Here is an 18501-nt window from a genome sequence, read left to right on the forward strand (position 1 = left end):
GCAATTCTGAATTCTGATGGTCTCCACACTGATGGTCTCCACAACACTTTCGCGTGTAATGTCAGGGCGACATCAAATAAAATAATCCGTGACAAGTGCTTTTGGGGCAGTTAAGAATCAACTACATCTTTTAGAGCTAGTGGACCTTCCATGAATTCCTGCTTTAGTCTCATGACATCTTGGCTTTTTGACTCCTCTATCAAGATGTCGTTGTCTCAGACTCTGCAAACGTTTTTAATCCCAATGTCTTACTTCACCAAGCTAATGTTCATCTTTAGCAGCTCCTGGGTTCGACTGCTACTCACTTCATCATCCTTTAGGTACAGTACACTAATGGCATGTGCTCTGAGGTCTCTACCCTTTTTGTTCTGGCAGTCGCTTGTGGCCCATCATAGCATTTCCTAGGGACCAGCTTAGCAGTGACAGTTGCATAGTGTGTTTGTCACTACTGCCTTGTGATTACTAGCCAAAGATATTGGTGGTTGTTCTCTTGCCACCAATACCTCCTACCACTGACAGCCGGATTGTTGAGCAGTCATGATGGCAGCATTCCGCTCTGGAGGACCTCGGATCAAACTAAACGGGTCGAAAAATCCCCAGGAGTTTTAGAAAGTGGCTCCAAATATGTCAGGTTCTGCCCCACACCAAAAAGCTGTCCCTTTGTAAGCCTGGCCGACCCATAATGGGTCGCAGCTTACAAAGAGGCCCTCTTAGTGCCCACAGGCCAGAAAGAGTTTAAATGAAAAACAAAAAAATATATATATATATATTTATTTATTTATTTATGTAACAATATAAGTCATTCACAGAAATTTTTAATAAAAATTACATTATATTTAATTGTTTTAAATATTACAATTATTAATAAAGATGAAAATATAATATACATTAACGACGAGTAAATTTTTTAAAATTATTGATATTGTATAAAATTAGTACATTCCAATAGTTTAAAAAATTACATTACACCAGTGGCATGCTGTCCTTGGAAGCAGTAAAAGCGCCACTTCCCTTGTATTTCCTAAAATATAAATACATATTGCGCGATTATTTTCATATTTTAACTTACTTTGACTGAATTAAAATTAATATTTTATTATGACTGCATTATGTATTTTATTACAAATTTCTATACTACATGTGAAAAAACAATATGATTGCTATTGTATATTCGAATATCAGTGGCGGAATGGAAGCGCTGTACTGTCAAAACCGGGTCAGCTTCCACAGCGAAAATAACTGAATGGTGTAAATCAGCCAGATTATAGGCATTTGCGCACGTGCTTTACAGGTATGTTTTTTATGATAGTTCTGTATAGTTGACAGAAGTTTAAAAAAATACATTAAAATATTTGATATATTTATTCTGCTCTCCCATCTTATGTTACTTACGGAACTTCAATATTAAACCAGTGATATTACTATTCAGTGTGTCCCATCTATAATGGGATGCAGAAAAAACGTGTACAATTCTTGTACAATGTTAAAAAATTAACTGTTACTTTGGCAGCATCATTTACATCCAAATTTAATAAATGAGATGCACAAGGTACAAATAAAGCTCTAGAATTTATTTTCCTTAAATTTACGATTTATGTATCTGTTGTCATAAAAATTTGTCTTTCCACTTCTTTTCCCAAGACTACAAATATTCAAGTACAAAGTAACCGGTTTCAACTTATTTCTACTTAAGTAGTAGTTAAATAATCAAGCGATTAGGAAATTAGGGACATAAATAAAACCCTGCCGAAAGAGTCAGAATTTTAGTTAAAAGCTTAACTGAACCATTCTCTAGCCGAGTACAGTGGGGACTGATTTCTTCATAATATTAGTTGTAATAAAGACAGAAATTTTTCCAGTTCAATGAGAGTGACTGAAAAGTAGTAAATTTTGAAAATTTCCGTGAACAGCTGGTCCTAAAACGAATTAGTTAGAAACAAGTAACGGACAATCAATTAAGTTTAACATATTTATATTTTTACATCTATGGTGAGAAACGTTTAAAATTTCACCCTTTGAGATATACTAGTGATGCGTCAAAAGAGGCATTTGACATTGACTACTATCGGCACCCTCGTCTGCTTGCATGCATGCACTGCACATCTACAGGACCATCTCTGATTCCATCATTAGTCACTCGTATGGAGCTACTTGACTAAGTGGATCCTAAGTGGAACTAAGTGGAGTTAAGTTTTAAGATTTAAGACTTAAGATTAAAAAAGTAAAGAATGTTCAATGTTATTTTTACGTACGTTTCTTTACAAAGCTATATTTAATTATAATTTTCCTTAAAAGTATATTCATACATTGAAGAATATTTTGTACTAGGTATATCCGTCGCACATTTTATTTCACCAAGTAAGTTTTTATAATTTTATTTTTTATTTTAGCCATTATATCATGGCTAGCGATTCAGAATGTAATTGTGATATTGAAAATTTATTTTAAAAAGTTTGAACTCAAGACCATGTAACGAAAAAGAAAGCATTAGTAAAAGAGAAAGACCAATGCCTAAATTAAATAAAAATACTGCATCAAAAATTTGTTCGACATTTTCACGATTAAAGACATAATATGGCTTTGTGGATACAAAAATTGTTTTGTCGGCCAGGCCTATCATTTTCAAATGAAATTAGTGTGTGGAATAAGAAGGGCTTGGACGATTTAAATAATTTGGATAAAGCTGGCAAAAGTCACGTAAATCGTAAATGTCACATCGATTCTTTGTAAAATTGAAGCAATTTGGAAATCAAAACAGAATAGAATTTAACATTAGTAAAAAATATAAAATAAATATTGAAAATTACAACAAGATAGTTACGGCTAATAGATATATTATTAAATCTCAATTAATAGATGTTATATGTTTTTTATCAAAGCAAGAATCGGCATTTAGAGGGCATAGGGAATCTATTGAATCTAATAACAGAGGTAATTATATTGAACTGTTTATTTATTAAGTACGTCAGATAATCTATTAAAAATACATTTAGAGAAGTCTACGGTTTTTACCGGCTTATCCAACAAACGAATACGAATGGACCCTAAACCATTACTGACGCGCAATTAATTGATTGCCCCTGGAAGTCGGCTTCTTACAGAAACACAGCATCCCTATCATCAAATGTCACGACACGCCACTGCATTACATTGACAGACAAAGTTGCAGAAAAATATATAAATTCCCTTTTCCGGAAATTAACCCAGAACACCGAAAGTGTAAACACAATGCAAAAAATATTTATGAAGTTTTTCTTGTTTAATAAAAATTGAAGTTTCATCAATTACTTGATATTATTTGCATATTTGTTGGAGTGAACTGTGACCCCATATTTATTACTCTTCCATCCTTTCTCCTTTACTTTCTGAAATTTGCAACGTTTTTCTCTAGAAAATTGGTAAGTTCCACTTTTTTAATGTTTGCATTTTGTAATTTTCATTGTCGTCAGGAAAATTTTTCTTAGAAGTTTCTGACAATAATATTTTCGAAAGCAAATACGAAAATGGAATTTCTAGGAAGGCGTAACAGAAAACAGACGTAATAATGGACAGTGTCATCACCAATAGATACATCATATACTAGAAAAATATACGAATTTGTATTAAACAAATAGAGATTAAAAAATTATATCTTTATATACAAATACTGTAAACGTAAATCTATACGATATTTAATGCTAAACATTAATAAAATAATATAAATTACGTCATTAAAAAGAGATTTAGTTAATATTGACAAATTCTACAAATGACAGCCTGTATTTAACGAAACTTTTATTTAAGTTTATTTATCTACGACTTTTAATATTTACGCTTTCATTCTGAAAGTATAGCAGTATATTAAAGAAATAATAAAAAACTATGTGATTCAAGAATATCAGACATTATGAATTTGAAGATAATTCTTTTACCAGATTTATTTGTGTATATGGAAGGGGTCTTCTGAATTCTCCAAATAGATAAAGAATAAAAATAGGGTGCAGAAGGTAAATCCAAGTTGTTAGTCGATCCATTACCACGAAAACGTCGAGAGATAAGAATTTGTTCGCTACACCTACAACATTAATTAAATTATAGTTATATGTAGAAACTATCTTACCAACTCTATTAACATACCGCCATATCCCGATAAACATGCTACGCATATCCAAGCTGTTACCGCTATGCTTGCAATTGGAGAAAGAATCTGATGTGCCAAAATTATTGATTCATTCGGAGAGGGATCATTTCTGTACTGGTGTAAACCGAAGAGTATCAATCCCGCCAGGAAAATTGCCGTTATCCAACATGAAATAACAATCGTCTGAAAAATATGATGAATATAAATTTTAAAACAATCCAGCATTGAGATACGTAACTTTTTCGAGAAGATTTCGAAGAGCCGTCTGTTATAATATACAGTATTATTAAAAACAAATTTTTATGTTGTAAATAAATTTCTAAAAAGAAAAATTTTAAACGAAATATACTTTTATACATATTGCAAAAAATATAAATAGTAAAAACTAATACATGATAAAAAGGATGACAAAAAAGTCAATATTATGATTTGTATTAGTCTTTACTAATAGTATTTCTTATAATGTAATCAAATTTTTGTATCATTAAATATGATAAAATCAAAACACTTCATTTTTAGGGTAGGGCTGGTTTTATAAGAACTTGATCGTGAATAAGTTTATCTTACTCAACATATGACACCACATTTCTTTATCTCCCCACCACTTCGACCTTTAACTACCAAAATTTGCCATCATCAATCCTGCCAATACATAAACGTTCATGCAAAATTTCAGAAATTTTCGATAAAAACACAAGTTATTAAGCTTGCAGAATGGTAAAGAAAATCGTGACACCCACACACAAACACACTAACATCCACACAAACCAAGAAAACTTTCGAATTTTTTTGCATTTGTCGACATTTCAAAATTCTCTGAGCCCATCAAAATAAAATCTCGTCATTTTTTGACCGATCGCCATACTTTTCCTCTGTTATATATCACAACCGAAAAAGTAATCAAATTTAAAAGTTTGATATTTTCAATTGTTTAGAGTCTAATAAATACAATAAATATTTACTTTTATTCTATTGCATCAACCACACTTTTAAACACAAATACACGCAAATGCCTGAAACGAAATACTCTGATTACAAAATATTATAATATTAAAACAAGAGTGAGAGTAATTAAAGACGTAAAAATTAAGATTCGTCATGCATTAGAAAAGTATATAATTTTCATTTTTGTTAATTGTGACTATGATTAATTTAGAAAAGGGGCAGCAAACGAATGAGAAATGGAAATGATAAACAATTTTTATTCCGCATCCACGTTTACTCGTATCAATAATAAAATTGGTATATGATCTAACAAGATTTAGATTTAATTCCAATTCTCTTATTGATACAAGTAAAATATTGTTAAAACAACCTTTCTAATATAATATTTTGTATAAATATGTTTCATGCAATTTTGTGTTTCTAAATAGTAGTAGTCAAGTATAAAAAAAACAGATATAATTGTTGTTCGAAAAGTATTACAGGTGTCTTAAAGATATTTTGTAAATAAGATCTAATTACAAAGATTCGGTTATGCTTCATAACTTATAAAATATATTTTATTATTTTTTCAACCAAAAAACTCTACCGGTTTAAATGTTCATTCTAACAGTGGTTGAGTTGTCAACTTCCAGCTTGAATTAGATAATTAGATATGGTGACTTGAATAATCATCGATAGACAGAACAATAAATAATTTTAGAAACAAACCAGAAAATATTTTTAATTTGTAAATGTGAAATTTAATTACCTTAAAATTATTATATACAGCAACTGATAATCTTATAAAATGATAATCTTATAAAATCTTATAAAATTGTGCTTAATGATAATCTTATAATCTTATAAAATTGTGCTTAATGATTGTGATAATCTTATAAAAGTGCTAGTTCAGGACATTGAGAAAAACAAACTTCTTACAAAAAGTCAACGAATGTTAAATTTAATATATTAATATAAAATGAAATATGAAAGGAGTGATAAAATTAAAATAATTTTGGACGTCAAAATGGATTTTCTTTACTTTTAAATAAGTAATTAAATCTACTGTTTCAAATAACAGAAATTTTATAATTTTGTTCAAAATCAATCACGTTTTCATTTTCCTTACTTACGAAGGCTATTTTTTAAATAAGGTCCGTTTTTTAATAAGAAGAAAAATACTGTAAATATCATTAAAATATATTTTTTTCCATATTCTACATACTTTTATCTACTTTTCTACATAATTTCCATTTTGTTTAAACATTTGTCATACCGCTCAACAATTTTTTGAATTCCGACTTCAAAGAAATCTGCCGCCTGTCAAGAAGCCCAATCCACGACTGCAGTTTTCACTTCTTCTTCGTCGTTGAAATGTTGACCACCAAGGAACTCCTTTAAGTATCGAAACAAGTGAAAATCACTGGGTGCAAGGTCTGGACTGTGTGGATGATCGTATCGAGTCAAAACGATAAAGCACTGTTTAATCTTTTTGTTTTGTGATCGTCAGAAAGCAGTCTTGGAACGCACCGAGAAAACAATTTTCGATAATTCAGTTTCTCCGAAACAATGGTATACAAAACTGATCTTGAAATCTGTGGAAATTCAATTGATAACGTTGAAATCGTGAATCGTCGGTCCTCTCGAATTTTGTTATCCACATCACGAATCAAATCTTCAGAAATCAGAGAAGGTCGGCCAGGGCGTGGCTCATCATGCACATTAACTCGCCCATCCTTGAACATTCTTACCCATTTTCGAACTTTACTGTCACTCATAGCATTATCACCGTAAACTTCACAAGGATTCAAGATGGCTTCCTGGAAGTAAGGTTGTGTCTGTGCAAACTCTCGTTTTAACCGTTAGTTCTGCCAGATTATTTTGGATTACCACGGACTTGTGGACTACCATCGCGTCCAGTACGTCAACCCGGTTCGTTCAATATACTTTTTGTCTCAATATCTTAATTAGGGGGAGTAGATTAATTTCTAAGTCCTTGGTTTTCGATCGTTTCTAAGTTGTGGGAACGATTTTTTTTTTTTTTTTTTTTGGGAGGTGGCACCGGGGGGTTTTTCTCGGCTGTGCTTCCTTTAGTATCCCCTAAGGTTGGATTAGGATAGATTAATTATATATCGAATTACGGCGATTTTTAGATTTTTATATAAGCTTTTATGGGAAATTTTCAAATCTAAAACGATCGTTAGAGCCGTTTAACGTTCTTTCTAACGGTCCGCTTTAAATCTTAACGATTTTCTAACGTTTTTATTCGCATTGCCGTATTTATCTTTTGTCCGATTTTTCTTTTTTTCTTTTTTTTCTTTTATTTATATAGTTATGTTAAGCTAGTTTTGCACTTGAGGGTTCATTTTGTAATTTATTAGTTAAGTTTTCATTTGTGTTGTCGTGTTTTCGTCGCAAGACTACAGTTCGGTTCGGAATCAGGGTAGCTTGCGTTGCTTAGTACTTTTGTGAGTGTTTGATGGCGACGGGCAGCTCATCGAAATTTCTTGACGAGGCGCTCAAGCTCCTCGATGAGCTTAAGGGTTATCTTGCTAGAAATAGAAATAGGAAGTTGGGCTCAGGAGCCCATTCGCGGTTTATAACTGTTCAGTTTCAGCGATTGATTGATCTTGCGAGTTCCACAGTGTCAACTTGTTCTGTTCTTGATTCCATTGACACTCGGTTGGATTCGCTTATCACCAAGGGTGATCTCGATGGCGCGTTTGCTGCACATGCTGAGAGGACTGGGGCGGTTTTCTCTGAGGTCTTAGAGGCCTTCGTGGATTGCAGCGGATTGTTCCAGCGTCGGAGTCGGCGGTTGGTGGTCTCACTGATGCATTTGCTGCACATGCAGAGAGAACGGACGCAGTTATCTCTGAGGTGCTGGAGACCGTTCGGGGAGTGCAGCAGGTTGTGCCGGCTTCAGGGCCGGTGGTATCCAGTGCACCCGGGCTTTATAGTGACGCTGTTAAGCTTCCTGCTCTACCCTTAGATTCAGTTTCGGTGCCTTCCAAATCTTGTCACACTGTACTGGTGTACAGTAACCCCGAGTCTAACGACTCTGAGCTTACCAGAAAGGTCCTAACTTCTGGAATCAATCCGCATAGCTTAAAAATAAGTGTTCAGAGAATACGCCGTATTCAAAAAGGCGGGATTGCTGTTGATTTGGGATGTAGAGCAGATGTGGGAATTTTATGTAATGCTGTTTCTGAGGTTTCCGGTTTACGTTCAGTTATTCCGAAAAAGAGACGCCCACTGATCAAGATTATCTCGGTACCTAAATCTATTGAGAGGGACCAGCTCTTAGATGCCATTTATGAGCAGAACAGCCGGGTTGCCGTGTTATATTCCAAAGAAACATTTCTGGAGAAAATTAGGGTGCGTTTCCCAATTGGACAGCATAGTACCACTCTCGTTTCTTGGGTTGCAGAGGTCTCACCGGACCTCAGGTGTTTCCTCCTAAAAGAGGAGAAGGTGAACTTGCAGTGGACTAGGTGTAGTGTCGTAGACTTTCTTCCATCGAATCAATGTTTCAAATGCCTTAGATTTGGGCATTTCGCCAAGAATTGCGATGCAGAAGAACGTACATGCAGTCAGTGTGGAGGCAATCATGCCTTCAAAGATTGCAACAGGAAAACAGAAACTCCAAAATGCATGAACTGCATTAGAGAGAATAAGAAGAAAATAAACCATAATGCGCTCGATAAAGTCTGTCCTGCCTTTATTCGATCAAGAACACAGCTCCTTGCCAGAATAGACTATGGCGTCTAACAGAGATACGGATTTTTGCCATAGAAACTCTCAACTACGCACTGTACAGGGTAATCTGGAACGAGCGATCTCTGCAGGCTCTCAGAAACGCAAGCAATCTTCAAGACAGACTATGGACTGTGATAGTCCTTGTGATGCTAGTTACCGGATCTCAAAAGTAAAATTCGTGCAGGTAAACTTAAGGAGAATGATTGCTGCCAATTCACAGCTCTGCTATGAACTTAAAAACTTTGATATAGGCCTAATGCAGGAGCCCTATTGTGTTAACAATAGGGTGGCCTGCTTTCAAACTAGGGACAATATCATGCAACATAATGAGGGGCAGCCTTGGGCAGCAAACATTGTGACAAATCAGCATCTTGCCTTTATACCACATCCAAGATACTCCTCCAACAACTTGATTTGCATGGAGATTGCTCTGCCACAGCTTCAAGTTATTATCTTTAACGTGTACTCTTCAAGCGATACCAGTATCACCGATGTCCTTCATCCTCTCTCAGAGGCAATGGGACGCTTCAGAAATGCACAATTCTTAATAGCTGGGGACTTCAACGCGCACTCCCCTACATGGGGTGGTGAGCGTAGTGACAGAAGAGGAGAGGCTCTGGAAAACTTTGTGGCAGTGCATGATTTACTAATCCTTAATGATCCTAGCTCGCAGCCTACCTTTACAAGTGAGAATGGAGTTTCCTGGATTGACATTACTATCTGCTCAGGAGGACTTCATCCTTTCATAAAGGACTGGAAGGTTGGCACCATAGATAGTCTCTCGGATCACGAATATGTAACATTTGATCTCTTTTATACTGACCCTCGCTCAGTACAGGAGCTGACCACTTCCCGCCCATTTAACATAAGGTCTGCGGATTGGAGTCTGTTTAGAGATATCCTCGAGGAATGTCATCTCTCTTCCAATCATGACTACACAAAGGAACGGGCAGAGCAGTACATCGAAACCATTATTGAAAACATTGCTTATGCATGCAATATTGCCATTCCCAGAAAGAAAACCAGGGCAAGAGCCAATCCCTGGTGGAATGTAAAACTGGCCACAATGCGCAGGACCAACAACCAACTGAGAAAGAAATACCAGCGTTGTCATGGCATACAAAGGGAGGAACTCCGCAGGCGATATCTTCAATTCCAGCAGGAATACAAGGAAGAGATTAAGAAAGCAAAAATAGAGTCCTGGCGTGCTTTCTGTTCTGGGGCATGTGGCAACCCCTGGAGCTTTGTATACAAGCTCAGTGTCAACAAACTTAAGACATTGAATCCAATTAGCAGTGAAGACTCTGGGTCTGCCGCTGATGATCTCCAGGCCACTGTTGGCAGGCTCTTTGAAGCCTTCTGCCCCAGCGATTCCTGTGAAGAAGACACTCCAGAACAATCCAATATTAGGGATTACAACCATGCCAAGAACCTCTCAGCTGATGATCCACCTTTTTCATTTCTAGAAGTAGATGACATCATTGCCAAGATGCCAAAGAAGAAGGCTGTTGGTATAGATCAGTTAAGCGCTGATATTGTTCAAGAGATCTGGAAAGTACGACCAGATCTGCTCTTGGAGATCTTCAATATCTGCTTGCAAAAGGGCATCTTTCCTCGTCCGTGGAAGTGCGCACGAGTTATCATCATTCCCAAAAAACGCGGGGAACCATTGACACTGAATAACATGCGCAACATTTCTTTGTTGTCCTCTTTGGGCAAAGTTCTTGATAAGCTCTTATCTAACAGAATTTACTGGTTCTGGGAGTCAAGAAGGCTCTTTCACTGTGCCCAATACGGGTTCAGACGGCAGAGAGGAACCATCGATGCCATCATGGATTTAAAGAACCACATTAAACAACTACTTGCAGAGAATGCTTATGTGTTTGGGATAAGTTTAGATCTGAAGAATGCTTTTAATTCAGCATGGTGGCCACAGATCTTACGCAGACTCAGCGATAATGGCTGTCCCAGAAATCTGTTTTACATAGTGAAAGATTACCTCAAAGACAGGCAGGCCACGATCACAGTGGGTCAACACCTCTTTTCCAAAGATCTACAACGAGGGTGCCCTCAGGGCTCTGTCTGTGGCCCCCTGTTTTGGATAATTCTTTTTGACACTTTTCTCCGTTTGGACTTTGGGCATCAGTGTCGAGTTTTTGCTTATGCCGACGATGCTTTTCTCATTTTTCCGGCCAGATCCAGGCGCATGATTGAGACTATCGCCAATGACATTCTTATAAAAGTAAATGAGTGGGGAGTTAACAACAAACTAATCTTTAACACTGCCAAAACGAAGGGTATTGTTTTTTCAGCCCTTAGATCAACGAGTTTATACCGGCGGGTTCCCTGTGTTCACTTTGGAAACACCTCGATTAAGATAGTGGATCATCTTGCTTTTCTTGGAGTGGTCTTCGATAACAAGCTCACATGGAAACAGCACATTGCGTATATTACTAAGCGGACAAACCTTATCTTCAACAATCTTCTTCGTGTCGCCAGAAACAGTTGGGGACTGGGATACGAGGCTGTCAATGCAATTTATGACTGTGTATTCGTTCCTATTATCTGCTATGCTTCGGCTGTCTGGGGCGAGGCGGCCTTTCATTCACACAACCACCGCCGACTCAGATCAGCTCAGCGCCTTGCGCTCTTGCGCTTGACACGGTGTTACCGTACAGTCTCCAATGTCGCCTTACCTATTCTTGCCGGAAAGCCACCTATCCTTCAACAAATCCAATACTGCACGGGAAGGTTTCTTCTCTCCCGTGGTAAGTGCATTAACATTTCAGATACCACATTTGATGCGTCCTGCTATGAGACAAACAGTTCTTTTGCGGACTTGCCCCATCCTGCTCTCAGAAGAGGCCTTGGATCCCGGGACTGTTCGACTACAATTGAAGTCTATACTGACGGGTCTAAGACCAATCAGGGTACCGCTTGTGCATTTGTGGTTTATGTATGTAACAATGAAATTCACCATGACACCTTCCTCTTACACCCAGAGTGCTCAGTGTTCCAAGCCGAAGTGTTTGCTGTTTACAAAGCCATCGAATTCTGTAACACAAAGTTTAATAATTGTAATATCTCTATTCTTTCGGATAGCAAGGCTACTGTCCAAGTTCTAACTAATAAGGATACCACTCATCCCATTGCAAGAGAGACTTTGTCTTCTGCCAACCAGTCTAGTAACAAATTTTACATCAAATGGATTAAAGGGCACTGTGGCACTCCGGGCAACGAACGTGCAGACATGCTTGCTCGTACAACAACCATGCTCACGGACATCATTCCGGCATACAATCAACTCCCGGTTTCAAGACTAAAAGAACTCCTGTGGCATCAGACTGTTGCCAGATGGCAAGAAGAATGGGAGCGAACTCCGGAATCGCACATCACTCGACAATTTTTCCCAGACGTCGAAAGACGGCTCAAGTGGAAGTGGCTTCACCCTGAACACCGCAGTTCTCAACTGCTTACAGAGCACGGAAAATTTAACGTCTACCTGTATAGGTTTCGGCATAGTGACACTGACTGTTGTCCTATCTGTGGGGTGCGTGACGGGGTTAAACATTATCTGTTATCGTGCCCGATATTGGAAGATATAAGACGCGAACTCAAGATCTACATAGAAGAAGACAACCTGAGTTGGCCATGTAAGCCAGAACATCTTGTGTCAAGCAAAAAGTACTTTTTTCTTTTTCAAAGAATGGTTAAACTTTACTTCATCAGAACATTAATACACTAATTATTGTTTTACTGTTTTAGCTTTATTGTATCGCCAAAGACCTTTCATGATCTTCTACTAGCCTACTATGTTCTTTTGTGTTGGTTGCTGCACAAATCTGCGCTGTGCCCTCATTCTGGCCTACGTTCTACGGGCGATTCCATCTGTTTTATCTGAGCTCAGGAGCTCCTATATACTTACTGTGAGTAAGTTGCTGCATAAGATCTGTTCAGTGTTTGTCACCTGGTCCTCTGTTTATACGCGGATTCTGTTTAGGCTGTTTTACGGTCATTATAATTGTCAAAAACATTGACTCATTTACTGATATGTTTTTTAGTTAATGTATATTTTCGCGTTTTTGTTTTTTTTTGTTTTTTTTATTTTTATTTTTATTTCATTATCATTTACATTGTCAGTTCTATTGCTCAGAATGTAACACTACTGTATTCCATGTCTTTCTACCCCGACTGTGCCTAGCGGTGTCGGGAGAAATAAAGTTTATTTTGTCTGTATGTCTGTCTGTCTGTCTGTAAACTTCACAAATCTGATGGTGAATTTCTGCTGCTGCCAAGTTTCTTGCATTCAAGAATCGAATAACAGTTCGTATCTCTCAGTCGGCGGGAGACTCAATTTTCTTAAACATTTTAAACTTCTACAGCTCAGCATACAGACAGACGATATGGCTGCAAATGGCGTCAAAACGCGCGCCAAGCTTGCTCGGAGCAGAAGCGCATGCATACCGCTGTGATTGCGCATTATTCTCACTTTCATTTACAAACGGACCTTATTTAAAAAATAGCCCTCGTATATAATTTATTTACGGAATTAATGTTTTATACAATAATGAATATTTAAAATTAACGTTCAGAAATACGCAAAGTATATTCATAACATACCTTTCGGAATTTGAATTGTTTCTTTTTCAGAAATGCGTATCCTAATATTAAGCCCAGGCAGTAAGAACTCAGATGTGTAAAGTAGGGTTTCTGATAGATGTACAGAAGCATATTCACGACGTTTCTATAAGATATTCAAAACATAAAGCTGCTTTTATGTAAAGAGTGTATGAAGATGAAAACAAAAAAACAGACATATATACAAAAATATAGATAAGTGTATAGACAAAATACACCAGTTATGTAATGCTACATCAAATGTAGTTGCATGAATAGTTGGAAAAGTGCTTACTAAAATATTTCTTAATGCGCATTCGCCTACTTGGGTGGCGAGTATAGAGACGGCAGGAGTGAGGCCATGGAGAACTTTATTGCTGCACATGGCCTTCTGGTTGTTAATGACCCAGACTCTCCACCAACCTTTTCGTCATCTAATGGTCATTCTTGGATTGACCTGACCATCTGTTCTAAAGGCCTCTGCTCTGTTATTCAGGATTGGCAGGTAGGCATTTTTGACTGCCTCTCTGACCACGAGTGTATAACCTATAATCTAGGCTGCAATAATTTGCAGGTTGCAGAAGCTTCGAACAATAAGAATGCTTTCAATACCAAGGCAGCTGATTGGTGCAAATTTCAGGACACTATTCAGCAAATCGGCAGACCTTCATCTAGGATTGTATCACATACTGAGGCCAAAGCCTATATTGAGTCAGCTATTATCCAAATCTCTTCTGCATGCGTGGAATCCATTCCTAGGAGGAAGAACAAAAAACGGATAACTCCATGGTGGAATTCGGATTTATCTCTTATGCGCCAGAACAACAACAGACTGCGCAGGGTATTTCAGAGATGTCATGATCAAAGGAGGGAGGAACTGCGAATGCAGTACCTCTCTTACCAGAGAGGGTATAAGGAGGCCATTAAGAAGGCAAAACTTGATTCTTGGAAGTCCTTCTGCGCAGGTGCAGGTAAAGACCCATGGGGGTTTATATATAAGCTATGTGTAAACAAACTCAAAACTCCTAGTTTTTTTAGTAGTAATATTGACAGCCCTGCCAGTCTTGAGACCACAGTTTCCGGCCTTTTCGATTATTTCTGTCCTTCTGACTCCCTCGTGGAGGACACTCCCGAGCACTCTGCAATTAGAAGATGCAGGAATGATGGTGAGCTCTCAGAGGATGACCCGCCTTTTACCTTTTCTGAGGTCAATGACTCTATAAACCGTCTCCCAAGGAACAAAGCCACGGGTCTAGATGGGATAAACAAAGACATTATTCTAACAATATGGAAAACCTGCCCAGATCTACTTCTCAGCATTCTCAACTTTTGCCTCAAGTTCGGTATCTTCCCTCAGCCATGGAAGAGGGCTCTTTTTGTTTTAATTCCGAAAAATCGGGGAAAACCTGTTGACATTCAAAACATGCGAAATATCTCCTTGTTGTCAATCTTGGGGAAGATCTTAGATAGGCTCCTTTTTAATCGCATTTATTGGTTTTGGGAATCCAGAGGACTGTTCCATGATTCCCAATATGGTTTCCGGTGCCAGCGTGGAGCTGTTGATGCATTGATGGACTTAGTTGGGCACATCAAACATTTGCTACGAAGCAACAAATTTGTCTTTGGCCTCAGCCTAGATCTGAAAAATGCATTCAATTCGGCCTGGTGGCCGCAAATTTTACGCAGATTGGGTGAGAGCAATTGTCCGGCTAACTTATTCCATCTTGCTGCTAATTATTTTGAGGATAGAGAAGCAATTATCTCTCTGGGGCATCTTCAATTTACACGTAAGCTACAACGTGGCTGTCCACAGGGGTCTGTTTGTGGGCCCCTGTTCTGGGATATTTTATTCGATAACTTCTTCCGTACTGATTTCGGCTACCAATGTCGTGTCTATGCATATGCAGACGATGCCTTCTTGGTTTTTCCTGCTCCATCAAGAAACTACATAGAAAGGGCAGCTACTGACATTCTTAAGAAAGTGTACAACTGGGGTATGAGTAATAAACTCAGTTTTAACATGGCAAAAACTAAGGGAATCGTTTTCTCCTCTCCGGGTGCCTCCGATCTTTACAGACGTGTACCTTGTATCAGGTTTCGTAATGAATCGATAAAGGTTGTAAGTCATCTCACTTTCCTTGGGGTTGTGATTGATCATAAACTCTCTTGGAAACAGCATATAAAACACATTACTAGTCGAAGTAACTTGACCTTTAATGGTCTTTTAAGGGTCGCTAGATGTAATTGGGGCCTCGGTCTTGAGGCAACTAATGCCATATATGATTGCCTGTTTTTACCAACCATTTCATATGCATCTGCTGTTTGGAGCGCTGCTGCCTCTCAATCTCATAACCATCGGCTTCTGAGGTCTGCACAACGGATTGCCTTATTACGACTTACCAGGTGCTATTCCACTGTTTCAAATGCAGCCCTCCCTGTTGTGGCTGGGAAGCTCCCCATCCTACAGTTTCTCCAATTTAATAGCAAACGTTTCTGTATCTCTAGGGGCAGGGATGTTGATATTAATGGAACCATCTTTAATGCCACCATGTTTGAATTAGACAGGCCTGTATCTACACTCCCACATCCTGCTTTAAGGAAGGGACTCTCTCCTCGCGTTACCTCTACAGAGATTGAAGCTTTTACAGATGGATCCAAATCGACGGATGGCACGGCAAGTGCCTTTGTGATCTTTCAGGCCGGTGAAGAGGTCTACAATAATTCCTTTGCTCTACACCCAGAATGCTCTGTCTTCCAAGCTGAGATCTTTGCTGTGCTGATGGCAATCAACTGGTGCAACACTAACTTTGTGAACAAACTGATAAACATCTTCACAGACAGTGCTGCGACTGTTGCTGTTTTGGGGAATAAAGATAACACTCACCCTGTTGCGAACGACATCTTCGCTGCAGCTTCTACGTCTTTTAACAAATATGCCATCAATTGGATCAAAGGACACAGCGGCATTCCGGGTAATGAACGGGCTGACTTTCTGGCACGAAACGTAACGCCTAATCCTGATACCCCTCCTGCCTACAATCTCATTCCTAAGTCAAGACTTAAATACCTTATCTGGGACAATGCCTTGGAGACCTGGCAACTGGATTGGGACAAGATCCCAGAACAACACATAACAAGACGTTTTATCCCAAAGGTCAAGGAACGTATTCAAAGCAAATGGATTCAACCCACACATGATTTAGTCCAATTTTTGACTGAACACGGGCGCTTTCGTGCTTACCTGAAAAGGTTTCACCATTCTAATTCTGACTGCTGTCAGCTCTGTGGGGTGCGGGACGGTGTCATGCACTATTTATACAACTGTCCTATGCTGGATGACATTAGGCATCAGTGCATGCAGCATGCCAATATAAGCAATCTAGACTGGCCAGTAAAGCCTGATTTTTTTCTACAAAACAACAGCAACTTTAACTTGTTAAAGAAATTTGTTGCACTCTACTCCATTAGATGTGGGATCCGTTGACCTGCTCTCTTGTGATCCGATTCACTCTAGCCTTGATGCCAATGTTTTTACATGCCTTGCTCTGCTATTACAGCATTTAGACTTTGATGTACAGTAATTTTATTTTAGTTATAGTGCACTTTTATTTTTTTTAATCATTTATTTAATTTTTATTCTTTTTTATTTTAATTCATTTATGTTATTTATTTTATTTTATTTTATTTCCCTTTTCTCTGCCATTTTATTGTATCCCTTGTATGACTAACGGCATGTATCTACTATGTACTTTTTGTATTTCTGCCTGGCTGTGCTCAGCGGTGCCAGAGAATAAAGATTATTTGACTGACTGACTGATTGAGAAGAAAAGGAGAAATTAAGAATAGCAGAAATCAGACGAATACGACAGGACGGTGATCCATCCGAGACCACGTGGCTGAAAGTTCCCGGGTATCTTTCTTCTTCTACTCCTATCCTTAACCATATATCTTTCTTTCCTTCCTTAGTATGTAAGTAGATTAAGTTATAATTGTGTCTCCCTGCGTGGATTTTTGTCGCGACTCAATCACTCCAATAGTTGAAGAGGAAACGTCCGATTATTGTATATATATATATATACTGTATATGGATCAAGTGTCTGTACAGTAAGTTGGGATCACTAAAATGAGAACCGGTTCAAAAAGCGAATAAAACTAGTTTGAGATATATATATATATTTCTGATTTGTGCTTATTTTTATGTTTTCCTGTTCATGGAAACTACATAACATTCGCTACGAACATTCACGTGACTGATGCAAATGGATTGCACATTGAACAAATGTTCTGAATAAAATCTTTTTGCGTGTTTCCATTTTGTGTTTCTTGTTCTTCATGCACCATTTTTTCACCTAGTGGTAAAAATTCGAACTATATTTTTTTTGCATTTTCTTTTTCTCATAGTCCATATAACATATATACCAAGTTTTATTAAAATACGTCCACGAGAACGCGCTCTAGACAGGTCTGAGTAAGGCCACTTTAATTATAACCACCCTGTATTTAAAATAATTGCATAGTGAAATATTATAAAGTATTGCTGTGAATTGTCAAAATTTGCAGCATAAACGAATTTTCAGCATTGATGACATAACGTTTATACCGCTGAGTTCGTTGTTAAGGAATTTTACAGCATTACAGTACAGAAAATACAATAATTATCAGTAAAGAATTTGGCCTATACTATTAAACAACTTTTATCACTAAAATTTCTGTGGTCTCATTTTTCACAAATATGAAATTAGACATCAATTGTGACCATACCTTTATTGCAATATACATTAATAATATTAAATTTAAACAGAGTTTCGAGAATTGTTCCAAGAATAACCCACATGATCAAGATGCTGATTGCAATTCTGAAAATATACATTAAAAACGTCATTAGTAATATAAATAAGCATGCTTGAAATATTTTTCCTGTATTTTACGAATGAATATTATTTTTCCTAATTTGAAGGCAAATTTTAAAAATCTTTTCATAATTTCACATTAGTAAAATTACTTGTATTGTAATGTATTGATGGAAATGTGGTTATGCAGCAGTACAAGCAATATATTAAACTTTGGGAAAACCTTTTATG

Source organism: Centruroides vittatus, unplaced genomic scaffold (assembly GCF_030686945.1).
Source record: "Centruroides vittatus isolate TY-2023 unplaced genomic scaffold, ASM3068694v2 contig_235, whole genome shotgun sequence".
In the NCBI taxonomy this organism is placed as follows: domain Eukaryota; kingdom Metazoa; phylum Arthropoda; class Arachnida; order Scorpiones; family Buthidae; genus Centruroides; species Centruroides vittatus.